The sequence below is a fragment of the Schistocerca nitens genome, chromosome 12 (assembly GCF_023898315.1).
Source record: "Schistocerca nitens isolate TAMUIC-IGC-003100 chromosome 12, iqSchNite1.1, whole genome shotgun sequence".
Taxonomy (NCBI): domain Eukaryota; kingdom Metazoa; phylum Arthropoda; class Insecta; order Orthoptera; family Acrididae; genus Schistocerca; species Schistocerca nitens.
Genome location: NC_064625.1, coordinates 177,289,993 through 177,315,977, shown reverse-complemented (window position 1 = coordinate 177,315,977; position 25,985 = coordinate 177,289,993).

The window sequence follows — 25,985 nt, the reverse complement described above, 5'->3', positions numbered from 1 at the left end:
TGGCAGTTGTCTTTGTCATTATAGGCTATGTTTCCATCTGGTCCTCTGAAGTGTAAGCTGGATGGGGCATAGCTTCTAATGTTTTGCTTGAAAGTTTGGTAAAAGTTTCTAGAGTTATTCTCCTTGATATCTTCATCTAATTGACTCAATTGGTCCTGAGTGTACTGATGTTTAACCTACCTGATGGTTTTGGCAGTTAGCCATGGCTGTTCTATGAACTTCTCCATTTGTTCGGACTTCTGAGAGCTCCATCTTAGTCAAGCTGCTTGTCTCTTTGTGATCGCTTGGTCGCAGGTAATTGGTCCTTTCATTAGTCCCAGTTGTTGCATTCATGATCTAGTGTTTGCATTCTCTCTGTAAGCATATTGCAGGTTTTCAGTTTTTCCAAGTCAAACTTGGTGAGTTTGGGAGTTTGAGACTTTCTTGTATTCCTAGACAGAAATCGGAGAGGTAGTGGTGTGACTCCAAGTTAAGTTTCCTTAGCACTCTCACATTCTGGACTTCTCTACAGGACTTTCTTGATATGGCCACATGAACGATTTGAAAATCTCCTAGAAGTTTATTGGGTGAAGTCCATGTCTTCTGCTTTCTTGGTAGATGCTTAAAGGCTGTTGATTTCATTACTAGGTTAAATGGCTTACAGAGTCCCGCAAGCCATTCTCCATTTCTGTTAGTGTGCATGTGAGCTGGGTATTCCCGCACTATATACTTATACTTCAGCTCTTTCCCTAACTGGGCGTTAAAATCATGCAATAATATGGCTGTATTCCTCCATGAGATCTTGCCAATAGTGTCCTCGAGTTTATTTATTTTTTTATTATTATTGAAAAGCTTATTTATTTATTTAAAGAGTTTTTCAAGAAATCGATCACCACCCCCACCACCCCATCACCGTCCCCCTCGCCCCCTTCACTCTCTCCCTTTCATCTGCTACCTGGAAATTAGCGGCTCTGCAGTGGAGAGGAAGGATCTCATGAAGGGAAATTCAAGGGTATATCGGTTTTTATAAAATAAAAGAGTTTGTGGGGCTTGGATTTCACCTGCTCATCATTTTCTGCTGTTTGGAAAGATGCAGGTCTTGTGAGAAGTAATTATATCGATCTCATTTCTTTTTTTTATTCCGGTTGCGTGAGGAATAGCGTCATGAAACACCCATCACACAGTTAAAAATCCTTCGATCGCGAAGCACGCACCGCCCACTGTACCCTGTCCACTGGACCACACAGGACGCTACTGCACATGCTCCTAGGAGTCAGGATGCACCGTGAAGTGTCGACGTGGCTATCAGCTGCTGAACCACACGCAGGTGTCAGTTCGGGTCCTGCAAGGATGAGATGGTGGCATACCTTTGATACGTGATAGCTGAGAAATAATTGTCGCAATATGTGCTCACCTAGGCACCATTGCTGGCGCAATGACGCAGAGCTGTGGGTCTAGCACTTTAGAAATCTGTTCCAATGATCTATCTGCGAGGTCGTTTTCTAGTTACTCGTTGGCTTACAGCAAGCTCCACCTCATTAAGGTTTCGAGTTTCGAGAGAAATAATTTCTGGTCTATATCTTCGAAATTATACTGCACAAGCGATACTGCTAAGCACGCATTATTGCTTTTATTAGATATCGAGAAGTATCGCGAAAATGGAATGATATTCTGGCAAGCCGTGTGAAATTACATATGATCTTGTAATCCCAGAGTCTGGAGACCGGTGCAGAAAACAAGCAAAGCAAGCAGGTCGGGACCATGAACAGTGATGCCTTTGTGCCAAGGGGAACCGACCCAGCCTTTGTACATCGGTCTTCACGGTATATGTATGAGTGTCTGGTGGTCAATAGCTGTATGAATGATGCGAAAGGGGCGATTTTATATGGCGAAAGATACGAATTGTATGTTTACTACATTGACACAGTACGTGGTGACATAATTTTGGGTTGGAGATCGGTTTTATGCTCTTATGTTCAAGCTTCCGTCCTCATTGGTAGAGCAGTGTAATTGAGTAAGAGTCTTTCCATATTTGACGATCTGTAGGTCACTTTAGCAGGGTTTAACTGTCAGTGCAATATAGCGATCTGTACAAAATAGTTTCGGGACTGAAAGTCTTGTCTGCAGAAAGAAAAAGGCAGACAGTGCTTCTATACTGACAGTATCAGTAATTTGGCAGGTAAATTCAGTAAGTGCTGATCATAATGCTCCACACATTCCAAGACATCCTGTGTACAGCACATAGGAGCCTCTATACAGGGTGGTCCATTGATAGTGACCAGGACAAATATTTCACGAAATAAGCATCAAACGAAAAAAACTACTAAGAACGAAACTCGTCTAGCTTGAAGGGGGAAACCAGATGGCGCTATGGTTGGCCTGCTAGATGGCGCTGCCACAGGTCAAACGGATATGAACTGCGATTTTTTTAAAAATAGGAACCCCCCACTTTTTATTACATATTCGTGTAGTACGTAAATAAATATGAATGTTTTAGCTGGACCACTTTTTTTGCTTTGTGATAGATGGCGTTGGTAATAGTCACAAACATATAAGTACATGGTATCACGTAACATTCCACCAGTGCAGACAGTATTTGCTTCGTGATGCATTACCCGTGTTGAAATGGACCATTTACCAATTGCGGAAAAGGTCGATATCGTGTTGATGTATGGCATTGTGATCAAAATGCCCAACAGGTGTGTGCTATGTATGCTGCTCGGTATCCTGAATGACATCATCCAAGTGTCCGGACCATTCGCCGGATAGTTACATTATTTAAGGAAACAGGAAGTGTTCAGCCACATGTGAAACGTCAACCACAACAATTGATGATGCCCAAGTGTTTTACCTGCTGTCATGGCTAATTCGTACATCAGTAGCAGACAAATTGCGCGAGAATCGGGAATCTCAAAAACGTTTGTTGAGAATGATACATCAACATCGATTGCACCCGTACCATATTTCTATGCACCAGGAATTGCATGGCGACGACTTTGAACATCATGTACAGTTCTGCCACTGGGCACAAGAGAAATTACTGGACGATGACAGATTTTTTGCATGCATTCTGTTTAGTGACGAAGCGTCATTCACCAGCAGTGGAAACGTAAACTGGCATCATATGCACTATTGGGCAACGGAAAATCCACGATGGCTGCGACAAGTGGAACATTAGCGACCTTGCAGGGTTAACATATGGTGTGGCATTATGGGAGGAAGGATAATTGCCCCCCATTTTATCTGTGGCAATGTATGCTGGTTTCCTACATAATGTTCTACCAATGTTACTACAAGATGTTTCACTGCATGACAGAATGGCGATGTACTTCCAACATGATGGATGTCCGGCACATAGCTGTCGTGCGGTTGAAGCGGTATTGAATAGCATATTTCATGACAGGTGGATTGGTCGTCAAGGCACCCTACCACGGCTCGCACATTCACCAGATCTGACGTCCCCGGATTTCTTTCTGTGGGGAAAGTTGAAGGATATTTGCTATAGTGATCCACAGACAACGCCTGACCACATGATCAGCGCATTATCAATGCATGTGCGAACATTACGGAAGGTGAACTACTCGCTGTTGAGAGGAATGTAGTTACACGTATTGCCGAATGCATTGAGGTTGACGGACATCATTATGAGCATTTATTGCATTAATGTGGTATTTACAGGTAATCACACTGTAACAGCATGCGTTCTCAGAAATGATAAGTTCACAAAGGTACATGTATCACATTGGAACAACCGAAATAAAATGTTCAAATGTACCCACATTCTGTATTTTAATTTAAAAAACCTACCTGTTACCAACTGTTCATCTAAAATTGTGAGCCATATGTTTGGGACTATTACAGCGCCATCTATCGCAAAGCGAAAAAAGTGGTCCAACTAAAACATTCATATTTCTTTACGTATTACACGAATATGCAATAAAATGTGGGGGTTCCTATTTAAAAACTACAATTGATATGCATTTGACCTATGGCAGCGCCATCTAGCGGGCCAACCATAGCGCCATCTGGTTTCCCCCTTCAAGCTAGACGAGTTTCGTTCTTTGTAGCTTTTTCGTTTGACGTTTATTTTGTGAGATATTTGCCCCGGTCACTATCAATGGACGACCCTGTATAGCAGTGAGAACATTTGTGTTTCAGAGATGTTAGTTGAAAGCAGGACTTAACGATTTCCAGGAAGGGTGCCACGTTAGGAGGATCAGGAGGAATATATTCAGCGTTATTCTAGGCTATTTTCGTAAATAGGTTCTGTCAGGTCAGGAACTTCTGTGCGGACAAGCTGAGACATCATGAAAGTGTGGTGTCACCGCTAGACACCACACTTGCTAGGTGGTAACTTAAATCGGCCGCGGTCCTGTAGTACATGTCGGACCCGCGTGTCGCCACTGTGGGATCGCAAACCTAGCGCCACCACAAGGCAGGTCTCGAGAGACTGAGGAGACCTCGTCCCCAGTTGTACGGACAACATAGCTAGCGATTGGACGTGCTAAGCCTTGCTCTCATTTGCCGAGAGATAGACAGTAGAATAGCCCTCTGCTAAGTTAAATGGCGACCACCTAGCAAGGCGCCATTTGTATCAGTGCCAATAGCTTACGAGTATGCAGGAGAGATGTATTCCAATAAGAGAATAAAGTTAAGTATTAAAAAGGCTACGTATTTTTCTTTAGTGCATTTATAAGTCTCATGTTCCAGACTTCACGCCCGTCTGCGTTAGCCTTGCGTGCCCTATCGGCTACAGCATTGTGTCTGGGCTGTATGGTCTAGACACAACAGAAAGCTCCTAAAAAGCGACCATTAACTATTTCTGCGACACTTTACAATTTCCGAGAGGTTATTTACATAGCCATGTGACATCAGTACAATATTGAGAACTTTTAGATGGTGAGTCACTACGCTAACATTTTGCAGTGATGCATCAGCCACGTTGGGCAGGTAAACACGCGTGCGCAGCTAGACACAGCTTGCATTTCCCATTAGGATGACTAGGAACACTGCACCCTGAGCAATGCTGGTAAGCATTGGAACAAATTTCTAAAGCACTAGACCTGCAGTTTTGCATCATCGCGCCAGCAACGGTGCCTAGATGAACACGTATTTTGACACTTATTTCTCAGGTGTCTTGTATCACAGGTATGCTACCACCTCATCCTTGCAGGACCCGAACTGACACCTGCGCTCGGTTTGGCTGCTGACGGCCACGTTGTCACTTTGTGGGGGCCACCGGTGCATCCCGACTCCCGGGAGCATGTGCGGTAGCGTCCTGTCCAGTCGGTGGGCGCTGCATGCTTCGCGATCGAAAGATTTTTAACTATGTGTAATTACGTGTGACGTGTGTTTCATGATGGTATTCCTCGCGCAATCGGAATAAAAAAAGAAATGTGATCCATGTAATTACTTCTCACAAGACCTGCATCTTTTCAAACAGCAGAGAATGATGAGAAAGTGAAATCCAAGCCCGGCAAACTGATTTTTTTTATAAAAAGAACGATGTACCCTTGAATTTCCCTTCGTGACATCCTTCCTCTCCACTGCAGAGCCGCCAGTTTCCAGGTAGAGGAGGGGAAGGGGAAGTGGGGAGGGGGTGAGGGAGGTGAGGGTGGGGCGGCAGTGGTCGTGATCGTTTTCCTGGTAAATTCTTTAAATAAATAAATAAACTATATTCCATACACTGCCATGAATCCCCTAAATTGTTTAAATAAAAATATTCCACACATTGTCTAATTTGTTTAAACAATATTCCATAAACAGCAATCTACTTCCAGACAAATTCTTTAACTGAATAAATAAACTATATTCCATACACTGCCATAAATAACTAAACAATATTCTATACAGAGTTTAAATTGTTTAAACAATATTCCATCCACTACAATCGAATTCCCTCCAAATGACAGACCAACTGAGTCTGAGGGTGGGAGGGGAGGGGGTTTACCAGAGGGGGAGAGGTTAATTAATTGATCAATTTAATTAAGTAGTCAATCGAATTGATAAGAGTGAGAGGGGCTATTACAGTAACTCAGACCTGAAAGTATACCAGTAGCAGCGAGGGGGGAGCTTTCCTAGGAGGTAGGGAGGGGGGGTAGGAGGCGAGGAACAATAAGTTAAGGACCTGTCAATCAAAAGGAAGGATCCTTTTAGCAGAACAATAGGTTAAGGGCCTGTCAATCAAAGGAGAACAATAGGTTAATGACCTGTCAATCAAAGGAGAACAATAGATTTGCCTCTGAGTGCATACCTGCGCCTTATGTAGGGAACTGGCACTAGCAAAATGCGCTGGTGGCTGCTTTGTCCCACTACTCACAAGCTGCTAAGTGAGCGTTACAAGAGAATCGTAAATGATCTATCCTATAACTTACCAGTTGACAGCAACAGAAAAGCTGAATCACAAGTAACTAGTTTTGTTTTAAGGAGATCAGTAACACAAAATTTGAATTTCGTCTTTCAGTGTGGACGAGGAAGTTTCCTTGGCATAAAGGTTAGATTATATTAACAGTAAGAGAGTGTGGACAGGTGAGATTGTGCCCACTAAAAACTGCAGGTCTTCGAGATGTGTGTTACTTCCATCCGGACGAGCTACGAAATGTGATGAAATTCTCGCATGTAGTCTGTGCAACATGTATGAGTCACACATATACTCGAAATGCTGACATTTCAAGAGTTCTCGCTCTTTCACGGCAGTCGTTATCCATCACGTTAACCCATGGGCAAAACCTATATAGTAAGTGAAATTGCTTTTCTATTTATTGACTGTGCGTCGGAACAGGTAAAAAAGTCAGGTGTGTTGTTATTAATGACGTAACAGCGTTCCATTGCAGTCATTTCGAATATTACTTGTCGCTTCCGTTCTTCCGATGTGAGAATCAGGAAATACAAGACACGAATCTGATGACGTCTATTTTGAGGCAGACGACAGTTTTATGTTCATCTTATGGTACATTGTGACACGTTAACGATCTGGATTCGAAAACGCTATGGTGAACAAAATGACTACTTTGGAAGTCGTGTCGGTGACGCCCACTTGGTGCAATAATACCGTACAGTTATTTCCACAGCGTGAACTGACTCCGTCAGGCTGTTGTTTACGTTAGAGCTTTACGCTAGAATATATCTGACATACGCAGGTGTCCAGTCCAGTGAAATTAATGATCCGTGATCGTAATCATCCCTGTAGTTCCAGTTTTTTTAGTGTGTTGCATGCACTGGCCTCCTCTTATAAAATCCAAATCTCGTCATTGGAGCGCATGTGTGCACTCGGCCATGTTTGAGCAAACCAGCCGAAATCATGGCAAAATCCTTTTCCCCCACATATCTCCCGTCCAATGGAATTTCGGTTAAAATAGCCTGAATAACTTTTGTAGATGATAAAACTTACGACAAAGTTGTGTGTACAATTCTTTTATTCCTTGCGTGTTTCTAGATATCACGCCTTAAAAATGCGTATGAGTTTGCCAAAACACGTATTTTGCACTAATAGGTTTGATTTGTCTTGAGTACTTCGTTCCCAGTGCAATTTTGAGAAAAATCAACTGTCAAAAATATAGTACAGCATAAAAGTTGATATAAGCAGTACCGAGGTAATCCTGCGCCCTTCATAGATCTGCCAAAACTGTGCCCAAAGAAGATTGGAGGATGGGAAGGGTTGGCAACAGGAAGGGGCATCGTGCTCCCTGTACCACTGATAAATTAACATACTGACCCCGTGAAGATACGGCATACAGGCTAGGAAAAAGAAGAAGAAGAAGGGCAGATAATTTAAATCTGAACACCATCTTAGTTGATGTGTTACGGTTTCCAACCGGAAAGTCAAAACTATGAAACTGGTGGTCTCCCTATACATTTTATTTTCACAAACATCTACTTTTCTCAAAACTTTGTGTATGTTATTCGGGCCCTTGTGGTTCTCAATGCCTCAATTACAGTCAGAGTTTACGTGAGTAGTCGTGAAAGAACCATATACGATATTTACAGTTCACTACAATATTACGCATAGTAAACACGTAATGTTATGGAATAGTGGTACTTCTTAGTAATAGGTATTGAATCTAACGGGATTAACGTGGGTAGGTGGGGGTTTTGGGCGGGGGCAACTAACATCTAACACAACACCTGCAAAACAGAAAATATACAGAAACCGTAACAAGGACATAAGCAGGAAATAAGGAGAAAAAAAATACTGAATTCCATAGAGTAAGGGCACTACACAGGTAACGAAAATACACAAACAAATCTTGGAATCGATAAATAGAATGGAGCTATATAGGACAGTTCTACTTATCGATTCCAACATTCATTATTTTCAGCGTTGTTTTCGTATTAGGTGTGTGCAGTTCTTTGCTACAGGATTTCTGTACTACCGTGATAAATAAAATATCTAGGAACCGGTAACTTGATTTGACCTACATTGGTCAATTCCAGTCGTCGATTCCACGGTTTGCTATTTATAGCGTTTTTGCAGTAGTACAGGAAGCAATATCATAAGTTGAATCCTAAAGGAATTAGCAACCCTCACGTAAAGAAAATGACGTAATAAAGGAACGTAGAATCGGCAATTAGAGCGGTACCACATACGAAAACTCTAAAAGAATGCACTGTAGATTATGCTTTCTTGGTGTTGCTTTCTGTACTGCTGTTGTTACAGTAGGTGTGTATTGTGCATTCTTTGGGAATTGTCATCCATGCTATCACTCTAATTGTTGATTCCACATTCCGTTATTCTTCATTTTTACTGGCTGTTAATTATTTCGTTAAGGAATTGACTTGTTCGTATCGCTCACAAAGCTACTGGTAAAACGCTAAAAATAACAAATGTTGGAATCGACAACTAGACTGGTATAGAGACACAAAAAAAGTCGCAGCAGAAATAAACACAAACACTCTATGAAAAATAGCGACTTGACTCGTATAGAAACACAAAAAAAGACGTAGCAGAAATAAACATAAACACTATGATTTGCCTTAGGTTCTTACTTAAAAGTCCCCTTCCGAAATCATGCCATACTCGGAAAAAAATAGCCATATATATTTAGGAGAACCAAGATTATAAATACGATTGCTACTTGATTCACTGACACCAATTCGGGCTGTTCACTTAGGTTCCTGCCTAGCCACACCCTCGAAAATAGCGACATATTTGTAAAAAACAGTTACTAAGAGAACCACAGATAACATTTAATAACAACGCCAGTACATCATGCAGTACATTCTTCACATCGTGAACTCATGGCGTCACACAGGACGTGACAGGTAAAAGCTGACAGTTGGAATCGCAAATAGCACTTAATACCAGAAATTCATCTACAGCCCATTATAAATTCTTTTGAAGGTATATTATTTCTTACGATAGGACCCTAGAAAACGTGTGTTTCAAGACAGCCTGGCGATGTACCAAACTTGTCGAACGTTATTTAAACGAGCGAATACGACAAGCACGTGGCACGGGCAGCTCCATATGAGCATTTCTAATTTGCAGCATTCCGATCTCACTCTAATTACAAGGTATATATAAAATTAATTTGTCTCCAATACAAACTGCTTCAGACTAACCGCGATAAACAGTCTAGACGATTGGTTTGCAGAATTAAATCACCCTGAATATAACTGCTGTGTCGAAGGTCTCCATATTCATTAAACATATCTGACGTGAGAATTTGTGTTATGCGTCCGCAGAAAGGTACAATTGATTCGACGCCTCTTGTTTTGGCTGCTAAGGATTCGCAGAAATAAGAGGCTGGTTCATGACTTACCACACACCGCCATAGTTGCCCGTGACCCTACTGCATTTCACGAATTTTGAAGGTTTTGCTGAATGCGGTCACGAACACTCCTGTTGCTCGCCATTCGAATCGTCTCAGACTGTTGCTAAGATACGGCCCGGGCCGTTAAAGAGACCGCAGTATTGTTGAAAACTGCGTCACATCGCGATTTGTGTTGTTTACTCTAAGAGGGTATGCGGACAATTATCACCGTACAATTAAAGAAACTGCAAGCGATAATGGCAGGGCCACGAATCGTTGTGGCGTCTGGGGCAATGCCGACGAGAATTAGGTCTGCCTAGTGCCCGAACGAAGGAAAGAAAGAAAACATATAATGAAACATTAAAACAGGAGGGAAAGATGGATAAAAATGAATCAGCCAGAACAAATTTTTCGCTACTTTAATGTAATCAAAATAATTCATTGAAGCTTTTCGGCAGATTAAAAATTGTTTTCGGGATCGAAAACCTAAATCAAGGACACTTTGAAGTTTATGTTTGACAATAACTATGCACGATCTAAGCCGTTTGTGGTACAGGACTTCATAGAAGAAGCAGTTTACAGTTGAGGATATAGGTTCGAATCCTGCCTCGGGCATGGAGTGCGTGATGTCCTTACGTTAGTTAGGTTTAAGTAGTTCTAGGGGACTGATGACCTCAGAAGTTAAGTCCCATACTGGTCAGAGCCATTTTTTTCTTTGTTCGACCAGTAGTAGACTGTCTATCTTAAGCTAAAGAATCCCGAAAAATGTGATCTAATTGTGGAATTATACACTATGTGATCAAAAGTATCCGGACACCTGGCTGAAAACGACCTACACGTTCGTGGCGCACTTCATCGGTAATGCTGGAATTCAGCATGGTGTTGGCCCACCCTTAGCCTTGATGACAGCTTCTACTCTCACAGGCATACGTTCAATCAGGTGCCGGAAGGCTTCTTGGGGAATGGCAACCCATTTTTCACGGAGTGCTGCACTGAGGAGAGGTATCGATGTCAGTCGGCGAGGCCTGGCACGAAGTCGGTTTTCCAAAACATCCCAAAGCTGTTTTATAGAATTCGGATCAGGACTCTGTGCAGGCCAGTCCATTACAGGGATGTCGTGTAATCACTCCGCCACAGGCCTTGCATTATGAACAGGTGCTCGACCGTGTTGAAAGATGCAATCGCCATCCCCGAATTGCTCTTCAATAGTGAGAAGCAAGAAGTTGCTTAAAACAACAATGTAAGCCTCTGCTGTGATAGTGGCACGCAAAACAAGAGGTACTAGCCCTCTCCATGAAAAATACGACCATACCATAACACTACCGCCTCTGAATTTTACTGATGGCACTACATAAGTTGGCAGATGACGGTCACCGGGCATTCGCGATAACCACAGTCTGCCATTGGATCGCCACATTGTTTACTCTGATTCATCACTCCAACGTTTTTCCACTGTTCAATCGTCCAATGTTTACCCTCCTTGCACCAAGGGAGGCGTCGTTTGGCATTTACTGCCATCGGATCGCCACATTGTTTACTCTGATTCATCACTCCAACGTTTTTCCACTGTTCAATCGTCCAATGTTTACCCTCCTTGCACCAAGGGAGGCGTCGTTTGGCATTTACTGGCGTGATGTGTGTCTTACGAGCAGCCGCTCGACCATGAAATTCATGTTTTCTCACCTCCCGCCTAACTGTGGATCCTGATGCAGTTTGGAATTCCTGTGGATAGATGTCTGCCTATTACACATTCAACTGTCGGCGGTCTCTGTCAGTCAACAGACGAGGTCGGCCTGTACGCTTTTGTGCTGCGCGTGCCCCTTCACGTTTCCATATTACTATCACATTGGAAACAGTGGACCTACGGATGTTTAGGAGTGTGGAAATCTCGTGTACAGTGACATCCGATCAGCCGCCCTCGTTCGAAGTCCGCGAGTTCAGCGGAGCGGCCCATTCTCGCCTCTCACGATGTCTAATGACTACTGAGGTCACTTATATGGAGTACCTGGCAGTAGGTGGCAGCACAATGCACCTAATATGGAAAACGTATGTTTTTGGGGGTGTCAGGATACTTTTGATCACATAGGGTAGCTGAAATTCATCCTTCGACCAGTAGTAGTCCGTCTATCTCATGATAAAGAATCCCGAAAATTGTGACCTAATTGTGGAATTATACTGAACATTCTGTCGGCAATGTCAGTGATGAAACTGTTATGAAAACAAGACTTGGAATGTTCCCCCACGTATAATCGTCTGTGGATATGTGGCAGCCTACAGCATGCAGTGGATGTGGTTCCACGCGGCATGTGCCCTTTCAGTGTCCGGAGCGCCGAGTGACACAACTACGGACGAGGGAGGCAGCTGTCGCACCCACTATGTCGCAACTACCACCTACTGATAACGTACGTCCCAGCAGTTCCTGGAACCCCAGCTAAGACATCAGAGGAAGTTACTGATGACCCTGCGGGCCACGTCCAAGAGGACACACGAATGGAAAAGACCAAAGCAGAAAATGGAGACATGCGACCCCACGACAGTGAACGAGGCAGTGGTGCAGATATTGCGCACAACAGCGCAAGCGACGACCACATGACCGCAGCTCCAAATACTCAACAGAAGTCCGCACATGAGACTGCATCACAGATGACAAACGACGAAACGACAGAAAGCTCCACCACAGGAAACAAAAAACGGAGGATTGCCCATCACGGAATTGAAAAAACTGCGCCCACCTGAGAGGAAAAGCGAAGCAAGCACTGCAGAAACTACATGACACACTACCGGAAATAAGATCATCAATAAATGGCGAAGAAATCACGGGTGGCAGAACTGTCAGACTGTGAAATAGGAAAATTAGAGGAATGCAAAAACACCATAAAAATTTTAAAAAAAGTTTAGCAAATATGAACATCCAACATACGGAGGCACGAAATGAGAAAAAAGGAACACGGAAAGCCAACCATCCACAGGCATCGGAAGACGATAAGGAAGAAGGTGTTCAAAACTAAGCAATGGTGGCGACTCTAGAAGACGACGCTCGAAGAATCGGAAAACATTTCTGAAGAAAGCATTCGTAATAAATCCCAAGGCAAAGAATGGCAGATGGCTCGCGTAGAACGCAGGGACGTATCGAAAATCTCACTCCGTACAGCAAGGACTTGTCTGCAACATTACACGACAACACACCTAGGCAACACACGGCGGCGGACGCGATAGAGGGACGTTTGGTGGCATCGGTGCAGACATGGAAGACAACTTCTATTAACGCACAGCTGTGAATCGAGGACTGACCGAAATGAGTACTGGCACTGATTTACAATCATATAGAACAGCTTATAAGACATGAGTTTCTCCTGGCGTATACAATTTTCGTATAACTTCCGGGATTTCAGCCAGGTAGCACATTCAGCGACCGTCGATATTTCGGCGGGAGAACACCCCGCCATTTTCAAGGCAAACTGCAACGGACAGGCGACGTACATGCAAATTATGTTATATAATAACACAGAGATATTGACATGCTCGTCCAGCTATTGGGACAGTGTTATTAAGGAGGCAGTTGAGATTGAATTAGCGAGCAACCTCGGTAACAAGGATGGAGGTTTTTCTTTAAACTCCGTTTGGAATCCGGCTCTCTCCCTTGTCAAAAAACAGAGGGACAGACTCAATGCTACCTCACCTGCGAGTTCGTAGTCTCACTATCGATAGCTTTGACTTTGGTCATCTTTGGTGGCACTAGTGTTCAGTGTGTGTGTCATCTTTCCTGCATCAGTCCGAGAACCGAGATTTTAAATTTGCATGTACGTCGCCTGTCCGTTGCAGTTTGCCTTGAAAATGGCGGGGTGTTCTCCCGCCGAAATATCGGCGGTCGCTGAAAGTGTTACGTGGATGAATTCCCGGAAGTTATTTGAAATATAGAAAAGCTACCGTTAACATTAACAGAATCTCTAATCTGACTAAAATAGAGTGAATACGAGATTTTATATATACTTTCGGTAAGACAGTCATGTTGCACGAAGTGTGAGTAAACAGGGCGGGACATATCGCGATATACAATGCTATCCTCAATAGAGGACCTAAAAGCGGTACCCCCACGTTATTCAAGGATGGAACTATACCTAGACGTGTTAAAAAGTTAGGAAGTGGACGAGGAATTTCTGCCGAAACAGACACAGCTCGGTTCGAAAGCCACACTGGCTAAAACTATCTTCTTTCAGGAAAGCATAGTTCAATTAATCAATCCTGCGAAACAAAACTCCAACCTTGCTGGAGATTTCAACTGTGTTCTTTCCGCCGCCGACAAATCACCCGATCCCAACATAGGATTAGAATGGTTCAAATGGCTCTGAGCACTATGGGACTTAACATCTGAGGTCATCAGTCCCCTAGAACTCAGAACTACTTAAACCTAACTAACCTAAGGACATCACACACATCCATGCCCGAGGCAGGATTCGAACCTGCGACCGCACCGGTCGCGCGGTTCCAGACTGTAGCGCCTAGAACCGCTCGGCCAACCCGGCCGGCTAGGATTAGATCTGGGAGACTTAGTGAAGGGATTGCACCTCGTTGACATCTTGCACAGCTAGCCAAGAGGGAACGCAGGGTTCACCTATATTACTAGCCACTCTATGAGCAGAATAGACCAAATCTACGCCTCTAGTACCCTGAAAGTGTATTCAACGCAGAAACTTGTCCTGTCAGTATTTCTGCTCATTTGGCAGTTGTGTCTAATATTAACATGGCGAGGCAAAGGACATTTAGGGGTAGGAGTGTGTGGAAATTCAATATCTCACACTTGATGGGCACAGCTTGAGCACGAGTTAAATTGAGGTTGGTAAGTGTGCTTAAGGAACATACGGCGCTGCAGAACTAAGCTGGAATGGTGGGTAACACACACAAAACCTAATATACGAAATTTACTAAAAAGTTATGCTTTTGAAAAGAAATGATGGGAAACACACACAATGGAATTCTACTTCCGGTGTCTAAGAGAATTACATGGAGATGCTGCAAATATGCCACGTCACATCATGAAAATAAAACGGGCCAAAGCCAAATTTACGCAGTGAAACGTCAACAAATATAGGGAGTTAAAATAAGATCGAGAGACAAAAGCGACGTCGAGCACGAAATGGTGATTGATGGCAACTTATCCACCTACAGTACACCAAAAATTTTGTCCAACGAGACTGTATTCTGCAGAAAACACTGACGACAACGACAATTTTGAGGGTTTTTTAAACTGCACTGAACCGACTATAACGGAAGCAGAAAATGCAGATCTGGACTCTCAGATTACTGAAGAGAACTGTACGAAGCGTTGAAAGGAACCCCGGGAAACAAACACGCTCAACCTGATGGATTACGGGTAGGGTTTTACTTTAAGTACTGGAATTTGATCGGCAATATGTTGACTGCAGTGCTCAACGAAAAATGTACGTCTGCCGCCGGCCGTAGTGGCCGAGCTGTTCTAGGCGCTACAGTCTAGAACCGCGCGACCGCTACGGTCGCAGGTTCGAATCCTGCCTCGGGCATGGATGTGTGTGATGTCCTTAGGTTAGCTGGGTTTCATTAGTTCTAAGTTCTAGGGGCTGATGACCTCAGAAGTTAAGTCCCATAGTGCTCAGAGTCATTTTGTACGTCTGCCACACTTCCTCGTGAGTTTTTAGAAGAGCTCATAATGTTGATCCCTAAAGAGAACTGCGCTAATGATTTGCAAAACACTCGTCCTAAATCGCTTCTAAACGCTGACTACGAAACTAGCTGTTATCGTATTGCTTCATCGACTGAACACCGTTGTTGGTCTCATTATAGATCAGTATCAGACGCGTACCGTCCCTAGGAGGACAATACAGCAAGCGCTGTAGGAATACCGTGATCTAACGGCTGTCGCTTCGCCATCCAACCGTAGACTGACCATCATGTTGTTAGACATAGACAAAGCGTTTGACAGGGTCCATCACAATTACCTGCTACGTGTCATGTCGAAAATGAGATTGAAGCCATTTTTTGTAAATCAGGAGATTATACATTCATGTAACTTCAAGAATTCTTGTAAATGGACAATTAACATAAAGAATTCCCATTCCAGCATCGATACGACAAGGCTGCCCCCCTCTCGATGCTACCGTTCTCAATATCAATCGAGCAAGTTCTACGACCACTATCTGAGAAGCTGAATGGAAATGAAAATGGAGGCAACAAATATGTTTGTAGATGTTACAGTGATGACCTGGCCGTCTACATGTCTGATCCAACCGATGTTATGAAGATACAAGACGTGATTCAAATATGTAGTTACTATTCTGGAGCTAAAGTCAATGTAAGGAAATCCAGCATTCTGCAGTTAGGTCGAGGGATATGATTGATTGAAACTGGGCCAGTAGAAAAGCAGATAGCATCAAACTTGTAGGGATGTGGTTCAGCGAATGCCCTACCAACAGCCGCATCCGGTAGGCGCACGGTCTACGGCGTCTTGTCACGGCCCGCGAGACTCTCCCCGTCGGAACTTCGAGTCCTCCCTCCGGCATGGGTGTGTGTTGTCCTTAGATTAAGTAATGCGTAAGCTTAGGGACCGATGACCTCAGCAATTTGGTCCCATAAAACCTTACCACAAATTTCCAATTTCCTACCAAGACAACAGCCTCCAATTTTAAAATGAAGCTCAGTAACATCTGAGCGATATTAAGAAAGAATTCCACTAATCTTCTAGTAATAACAGAAAAAGATCACGCTGATAAATCATGCTATGCTACCTAAGGTGTACTCCCTCGCAAGTATTTTCCCCTTGCCTCCAACAATACAGAAACGCAATGAATCTGTTCCAGCGTAGTTCATATGGACATGGTGTGTCCTTATGGTTAATTACCAAACCATGAATCTACCTGAAACAAATGGTGGCTTAAGGGGCTCCGGAACGCCGTATACTTGCAATGTTAAAATAACGCTTATAAATTACATCTTTCCTCACAAAGTATTTGAGTTAGGAAGTTGAACTTTTTACAGATTATTTATTGGAATATGGGCTACAACTTAACACAGGGATTTTACGAAATTTTAGTTCAGTTATTAAAGATGATTTTTTTTCAATTGTAATGAAAATTCACAACATTTTTTGCAATTTTTTATTTATATATTCAAAAATATACAGTTTTTTCGAAAAAGGCTGTGTTAAATTATGCAGAAGGTAATGTGTAACATTTACTGAAAGTTTGAAACAAATATGTTTGGAAGATCCTTAGAAAACATGTAATTAGTATGAGAAAATAAAAGTTTTGGGAATCGAGCGACAAAGATTGGATTAACTTTTTAGTGTATTCCAGGTCCATAGGATGGATTATCTTCATCCTCTGCAAACTCCTCCTCCAGCTTCCTCTTGTTCCTCCTCCTGTTTACTCTTGCTTGTATTTCTAGACTCTTTACAGCCCTGTCTGCAGCCCGAAGGCGTTCCTTGTCTAAAGCAAGCATCGCTCGTACCATGTTAGAACCTATCTTCATTCCCATATTTCTAAATACTTTTGGCTTTCCAACATTTCTCCTTTTCTTAAAAGCCTTCAGAGGATTTCTAATAACTTTACTTTTACTCTTTATTATACTTCAACAAAACAGAGACTCAAGAAACAGAATTAATTACGAATATTTTCGAGATAACGACAGAGTAAATAAACATGAAACAATCGACAATCACACCAGCGATATATATTGAACCATCACAGGTTAGCCACAACACATACTTTATCTCACATCACTAAAATGTACCTGATGAACACGGACGTTAATAATAACACCATTTGACAGCAGTTTAACAGCGCCACAGTGGGTCACGCCCATGTAGAACACATTTCAAAAAAAATTTAAAAATAGTTGTAGTCTTCGGAATTGAATAAATTATATATCTATTAAAAGGTAATAGTCTGCAGATTCAGAAAACGCAAAAAAGTAAAAATTGAACTTTTCATGATTTTGAGCCTTTCCGGAGCCCCTTAAGGCTAGCCAACGTTAGAGATAAATGCAGAGCTCTGTTGATATTTAGGACAGCAAATGTCCTAGCAACAGGTGACGGAAATCCCACAGCAGACGTTGTGAATGTTGCGTCTCCTCCAGATAGCAGGTTTCCATCTATGGTCGGCCATATTAGTTATAGGTTGTTGCATATTAAAACATATATTATAGAGAATAGCTACGTCAGATAAAGGGTAAGGAACTGAACAAGCAAGGAAGTCTATAAAGTGCTGGCAGAAGATAAGTGTATAAGCAAATTAGCAAAGAACTTCCCCACAATCACTTGGAGTAAAGTTTGGCAAAATATTCATGTTACAACCTTACTGTCGCATGTATGAGCTACGTGATTCAAATGGTTCTAAGCACTATGGGACTTAACATTTGAAGTCATCAGTCCCGTAGACTTAGAACTACTTAAACCGTCACACACATCGATGCCCGAGGCACGATTCGAACCTGCAAGCATAGCAGCAGTGTGGTTCCAGGCTGAAGTGCCTAGAACCGCTCGACCACAGTGGCCGGCAGCTACACGGTATTGCGCTTTATACAACACCACAAGCACAAATGAGCGTCTATTCGTGATCGGCTTGTCAAATACTGGACTGTCAGAACACTGATACACTCCTCCACCGTTTTATTTGCAGTGCTGCTAACGAGATATGGAAATGGACACGACATAAACTTGCCATTATGACCTGTACGACTGACAATAATATATGTGCTGGCTTAAGCTGTCGCTAGCGCACCAAGTGGCAAACAGGTTGCGAGAAGATCGATAGTAGGCACAAGCAATGCACCTACGAAGAGAGAGGCCAAAAACAGACTCGCAGGCGACGCGCCGCCAACGGCCTCTCGGCCGCCAGTATTTAGATAGCCGCTGTAGACCAGAGGGCTACCTTGGCGTCACCCTCGACCGTCGCCTCTCCTGGACTCCCCACCTCCGGACAATCCGAGCCGAGGCACGCTCCCGACTCAGTCTCCTCGAGCTCCTCTCTGGCCGTACGTGGGGTCTGGACCCCTCCACCATCCTCCACACCTATAAATCCCTCATCCGCCCTATCCTCTGTTATGCCCATCTGGCTTGGATCTCCGCCCCCCCTCCCTTTTATAAATCCCTCCAAATCCTTGAACGCCATGCTCTCCGCCTCACCTATCGCATCCGTCTCCCCTCCCCCACGCACATCCTGTATGATCTCATCCCCTTCCCCCATCTCCTCCTTTTCCTCGAAAGGATACGGATCCTGTACACCTCCCGTAAACTCGACCCTCCTCACCCGCTCGTCTCCCCGATCCTCTCCCACCCCCGCCCGCTGCCGCACCTGTATTCCCACGTCCCACCCGATCTCCGTCTCTCAACCCTCCTTACCCTCTCCCGAGGTGGCTTCCGCCAGCTCCCCCTCCCTGATGATGTCCTCCTCCCCTGCATCTACCCCTCCTATCAACTTTGATCCTCCCCCCACCTCCTGTGTCCTTTCCTTTCGGCACCCTCCCTCCCTCCCTCCCTCCCTTCCCTTCCCTTCTCTTTCCTTTCCACCCTCCCTCCTCCCCTCTCCCCCGGGCTTCCCCACCCCCTTCCTCCCTCCCCCTCTCTCCTTTGCCCATGGCATCTCTGCTCTCCCCTCTCCCATTCCCCTTCCCCTTCCTCCTCCTCCACCTCCTCTCTTGGCAGGTCCCCGGACTCGTACACGCTCAGTGAACATTCGCGCGCCGGAGATCATCGCCGTCAGTGTTTCGTGTGTGTGCCTTCGTTTGTGTGTAGTGTTGTTCGCCGTCACGCCACCACCGTTCACGTGCCGTCGCCATCATCCGTGTTCTGTGCACCGTGTCGCCCAGTGTTAGTGATGTTTCTCGTCCAGCGTGAACGGCTCCATGTTTTTTCGATTTTTACTGTCTACATTTTTTGCCCACCGTTTTTACTGTCTACTCCGTGCCACCTTTATGTACTAATTGTTGTCCAACTCAAGGCTGAAGAGCGGCGTATTGTGCTGCTGACAGCCCGCCTTTATATAAGGTGTATAAAATCACAATAAAATAGCGGGACGTGTACTTCACCAGCAGTGAGGCTACCGTGGACTATTACAGAAGAACTGGTACCACAACACCTGGACTGTCTTAAGTGACTTCTTGTTCTTATGAATAAAGAACCTTGTTAATACAAGCGTGCAGTTTGTGTTATAGAAGAAGATACCGGCCACCAAACAACATTGTCTCCTTGTTTCCCAGGGTACAAGTCTACACTGACAATGAGTCGACACAAAAACTGGCGACGAGTATAATTCAGTGCAGATTTACTTGCTTTTCTTGTGTTTTTACTTGTAGGACTGCTCGTATTCGAGTATTGCTAATCTCTTATTGTATTCTTACATGTATTCCAGGAGGGGAGCCGCAGAACTAATCAAATTTCTCTTTTCAGAGGCTTTGATTGCTTTTTTGGTACAACATATTTGTGTAAGCCGTGGCTACCCCACCCCTTCTACCCCAGCCCCAGCGCCTCAGCCGCAGACGACCAATGTGATGGATCTAACATAAGCTTTTCAGTTTCAGAACCAACAAATTGCTGCTTTGACGACGGCAGCACAACAACTTGTGGCTGCACAAGCCACGTCGGCCACACAACAGCAACCGACCGATTGACTAGCGCAACAAGTGCCGCTGCCCAGCATACCGGCGTTCCGGCAATTTAACGACACGGAAGAGGAATGGCTCGAATACCTGATACAGTTCCAAGCACATTATCAATTTCATAGTGTAGAACAGGGCTTAACAACTGGCCGGTTTTGAGCGCGAGTACTCGCGTCTGCTCAGGGACGTGCTCGCGAGCACCTGCATGGTCGAGGAGTACGTTGGGAGGGGAGGGAGGGGAAATGCGCGCGCACGTTTGAATAGGGCCGCAGCTTGCCTATTGAAATAGCGCTGACGGTGTACCGTTGAAAGTACTACGATCAGCTCTAACAGTCACTTCGCTGGTTAAGAATCATGTCACATCGCCGTTGTGTAACCCCAACCATGCTTTCGCAGTTGGGAGGAATTGTATTTGTTTACAGAAAAATATGGTGTTGCAAAATGTTTAGTATGTCACAAAACGCTGAATTAATTTGCAGCGACATTATATGTCGTACCACGCGAAAGACTACGGAAGTGGAAAATGTGATGGACCAGATCGTGCACAGGAAGTTATTAAAGTTAAAAGGAAGCTATCCGAAGAAGATCTGGACGACGAAGAAAAATCAACTGAGGCAGCTCTCAGAGTGGGTTACAAAATTGCTTTGCTTTTAGCAAAATCCCTGCGCCCCTTAACTGATGGCGATTTAATAAAAGAATGTTTGGTAGTTGCAGCGGAACATTTGTGTCCATCTCAAGTTGAACAGTTTCGGATTGTGCCATTATCTAACATGACCATTATGCGTCGCATACAGGACATGGCAGACGACGTCCAGAGCCAGCTTGCAAATATCTGTTAAGATTTTATGGCGTATTCTCTAGCTCTGGACGAAAGTGTTGATATCACTGGAACAGCGCAGCTTGCCATATTTATTAGAGGTGTTAACAGAGATCTTCAGATGAGGGAGGAGCTCCTCGATGTAGTAGCCATGAAGAACACTACAACCGGAGGTGATATTTTAAGTAGTGTTAAAGAAAGTGTTGAAAATATAGGATTGTCGTGGAATTCTTTAGTTTCAGTGTCTACAGATGGTAGAGGCATACACTAAGCTAATAAAATTATGTGGCACGTGTACATTCTCCTTTATTTGTTTCATTTGTCGCAGTAATAATTCGTGAGTGATATCCCTGCAGGTGGCCGCGGATTTACATTGACTGGCGGCAGCTTTTGTGTACCCCACGTGACTCTCCCCACTCTCCGTTCTGGTCCGGTAGTGGGGGTAGCGTGCTCGCGCTGCTCCGTGCTCGCGCCTTGCTGCTCACAGCTTGCTCCGCGAGCACGTATGTTGTGAAGCCCTGGTGTAGAAGGTGCTGTATAGCTACCTACAATACTTTCTTCTGATGGAGGGGTCCCGATTGGTCAGGTTAATACAAAAACTATTCCCAACTGTATCTCCCTCTAGCACAGGCTCATCCCGTGCCCGGCGGGCCCACGGCAGTGTAGTTCAGCGCCCCGGCCGCGACCGTGTGTCGCTAGTGTCGGCACAGGAGCGAGAGAGAGAGCTGCTGAGCGAGTGAGACTGCACAGCACTGCTCTGCGGTGGACTGTCCCGCGGTCAGATCCAAAGAAAACAAAATAACAGAGGAAGCGCACCTCTGTAAAAGAGGCCGATGAGCAGTAAAACAAGCAAACCATTTACCGTGGAGGTAAGAATAGAGGGAGACGCCGTGACGTCACAGCTGTGAAGCTACGTGAAGCCGAGGGTAGCCATCTCAATCCGACCAAAACATTGCTGCTGTAAGCTTGTGTGCATAGGCTTGTCGCTCGCCTTTGGAAGGATTTTGCGCTATTATGGTGACTTGTGTGGTGTTCGGATGTACGAATCGTTCTGATTGTGATGCGAAATCGAAGGGAATAACATTTCGTGTGTAAGTTGTCTCGTTTAGTGTGATTTTACAACATCATTGTGAATGAACGTGTGCTACATCGGTACTTGTACTATAGCGTGTTTTTCTCCTGTATGATTTTAGATTTCCTAAAAATGAAAGTCGGAAAGCTCTGTGGGAGAATGCCGTGAGGAGGAAGAATTGGCGTGCATCTAAATGGAGCACTATACGTTCTCAGCATTTCCGAGAAGAGGACATAGGCCGAACAGTAAGGCTCCGAGAAAATAGCTGTACCATCAGTTTTCCCTACACACCCAAAACATTTGCAAAAGGTATGTTAATTCAAAGAATTAAATTCTTAGTTTTCAAGTTCACGTTTCAGTATAATACGTACGTATCGTCGATAATCGAAGTGTTGAGTAACTCACTTTGTCTTCATCATGTACCAAATTAAAAGCTAACACTACATTAACTGGTGTAAAGTATAGGCCTAAACAAAACACTGTGTAGATTTGCCATTCTATGTACGGTATTTCAGTGAATATTGGTGGTAATGAACAGTGTTTCCCAGTAGTGTAACGTAACTGAAATGTATTACAAACAAGGTGTATTTATGGGGCTTTGGAGGGAGGGTATAGCTAACTTAGTTTTCAGTTTCCATCATTTAGTTTGTGATACACGTTTATTACTGAATTAACAAAATTGTATCGTTTACATTGAAGGCTAGCTATTCCTAATATTACATTAAAAACTATTTTTAATCAGAAGAAACGCGGATTTTCGCCTTTACGAGATTTTATTTTAAACAAAAACTTTGAAACAACCAATCTGATAACGTTACATGCGTATATGGTGCAATTAGCGACTGTAATACACGCAGCGCTATAGCACACTGGCAATGTTTTGGTCAGAGTGTCATGGCAGCGAGCCACGCCCCCGTGGCTTCAAAACGTAGTACGGCTGGGATACGTAGCGCCATCTCCCCTTATTCTTACCTCCATGCCATTTACCGTTTAGGTAACAACTAGTGGTCGTGTGGCAGAGTTACTACGCAAAGCTTTAGAAAACAATATGCAAAACAAGAATCTAAGAACATCTTTGTTGTTTTCTGACCCTCAGGATCATTCTATTAGTACTGCACATGTACACTCGTCATATGTACAATAGGCGTCTTGTGAAAAGTTTATCAGTTTCTTAAATGAACTAGAGTCATAAATATTCTGCTTTAGAAATAATTTTACGCAAGGGATATAGTCTTATTCTTACTGTTAGCAGTTACAAGTAAATATTTTTTATTATACTTCGAGCTACATCTTTTTGTATCCCTTTTCAGAGTTTAGAAATCGGATCCTTAATTTGCTGTTTTCTACGAAATAATTTTAGCCGACCTAGTTTGAAAACTTATTAAAAATAGGATTAAGGTTATAAAGCTCTTTAATTCTTACAGTCAACATTGTTAAAGAAGACAATTAACGTTTTACACTTTTTTCTTTATCGAGGAAACGATTTTGTCTATGTTTGGTACAATATTCCGTGAGACTGATAACGTCAAGTCAAATTTTTATCGCCAAGTAATGAACGGTTCTTAGTTTTAGCGAGTTTTAAAAGAGAGAAAAAGCGCCCACAGACATATGTGGAACCAAACATTGGGAGAACTTCGGCAGCGTGCTTCTGCAAAAGAGGACATTTCTCTCGTGGAAGACAGCTGTAAAAGTCATCCAAAGTTTGACACATAAGAAAGAGGTCCTTCAGGCGGATATCGCACTGCAGGTAAATCAGCTCTAGTTGAAGCACGTCGTCAGCCCGAAGGGAAATTGGGCGAACAAATATATCTAAGGCCGGTTGATGCTCACCTTTCTCCAAAAATCTGTTTTCAAACTGTTCTTGTAATTCGCAAATGATTTGAACATAATCTGAAAAATTCACATCTTCTTTAACGCTGTCTAGTGCACGAAAGTGACCGAGCGAGGTGGCGCAGTGGTTAGCACACTGGACTCGCATTCGGAAGGACGACGGTTCAATCCCGCGTCCGGCCATCCTGATTTAGGTTTTCCGTGATTTCCCTATATCACTTCAGGCAAATGCCGGGATGGTTCCTTTGAAAGGGCACGGCCGATTTCCTTCCCCATCCTTCCCTAACCCGAGCTCGTGCTCCGTCTCTAATGACCTCGTTGTCGATGGGACGTTAAACACTAATCTCCTCCTCCTCCTCCTGCACGTAAGTGTCCACAATTCTCGCGCATTTGTTTTTCCCACAAAATAAGTTTTTTGTCTGAAATGCTTGACTCGTCTGCACTAAAATTTTTTAAACACATCAGGTTCCGATGACTTACTAAACATTTGGCACGATTTTCGACAGCAGTACACAGGAAATTAATTTCCCTCTCAGGTTTAAATAGTGTGGATGCGCCGCTCCTTTTTCTTTTTGTCTGCTGGTGTTGTCCATTCATCTCGATCCACTGTAGCCTTGCGTCTGTTGACTAACGGCTTTGTGTAGCTCTTGACGGCTGCTGGTGCAGCGGTTCGTCGTCTGCACGAAGCGCGCGTACAGCGGCATGGCGAGGCTCGGCGGCCGGTCCGCACAGCCAGCTAAAAGATACGTTGTGCAAGACGCGGCAGTTGACTGCGACGCTGCCCCCTCCTCTTTTCCCACCCTGGTAGACGGCGACACGGCCGCAACACGACTGGAGTCGCCGCTGTTTCCCAAGCTCCGGTCGGCGGCGGTGGATTCAAATACATAAGAAAAATAAGAATTCCGATTTTCTTGCTGTAAAAAATACTGTATGTTAATGCAACAAAGTTACATCGGCTCCCAGAATTAGTTTTTCGATACAAATTCTCCTTTTACTTTAAAAGATTGAAAAGTATCTCTTCCGGTTTTGCGTGTTTTTTTCGCTGTATATTACTTCTCTATCAATTGTGAGGAAAGTAAAAGGCACAAAAAATTGATGTTTGTGTATCTTACAGTTTCACATCACAGCTTGATAATGAGGTGTCTATTTTTCCGATATTCGTCACAGTTATCCCGATACTTAATTTACAAGTAACCTACTGCATAGTACTGTACAGTGAAAAATGTGGTCGCTGGCTACTTTACGTATGGTTCACGTTAGGTCATACATCGTTGCCGATGAAATGAAGCTAACATATCGAAATTATTTTTAAAGTTGACATCAGAATGATATCGATCTCCGTTTTCGAGATTTGGGCTCATATATCTCCGGGAGCGTCGCGACTAGCCGCCAGTTCTGTCGAAGCGCAACGAGAATCGTGTGGTCATCACACGATAGAGAATGCATTTGTTTTGTTTCGCTGACACATTTGGACCTAATGAAACCATTTTATGTCATATATTTCTCCGGTATGAGTTACTAATATTTCTCCATATGCTCTTGAAAATTTCATTTAAAATGCCACGAAATGTAGGTTTCTTAAAGCCAAGTGATCAAGCAGAACCCATTTTCTTGGTTTTGCTGAGGCATCTGAACCTGTTCCAAGCTTTCTTTCTCGTTTATTTCTGTGATACGAGTCCCGAATATTCCTCCATCTGTTTTTGCACATTTCACCTAAAATTCCAATGAAAGATAAGTTTATTAACAATAAGCGCACGCTAGCGTCATTGCATTGTTTCAAGTTCTTGACAACAAGATAGGGTTACACCTTAAACATCTCTAGAACTTTCATTCTGAACGTCTACAGTATACACTGGAAGAAATGTAGAAGAAATAATGTCCGTGCTTGTTCACAAAATTTCCCCAAATT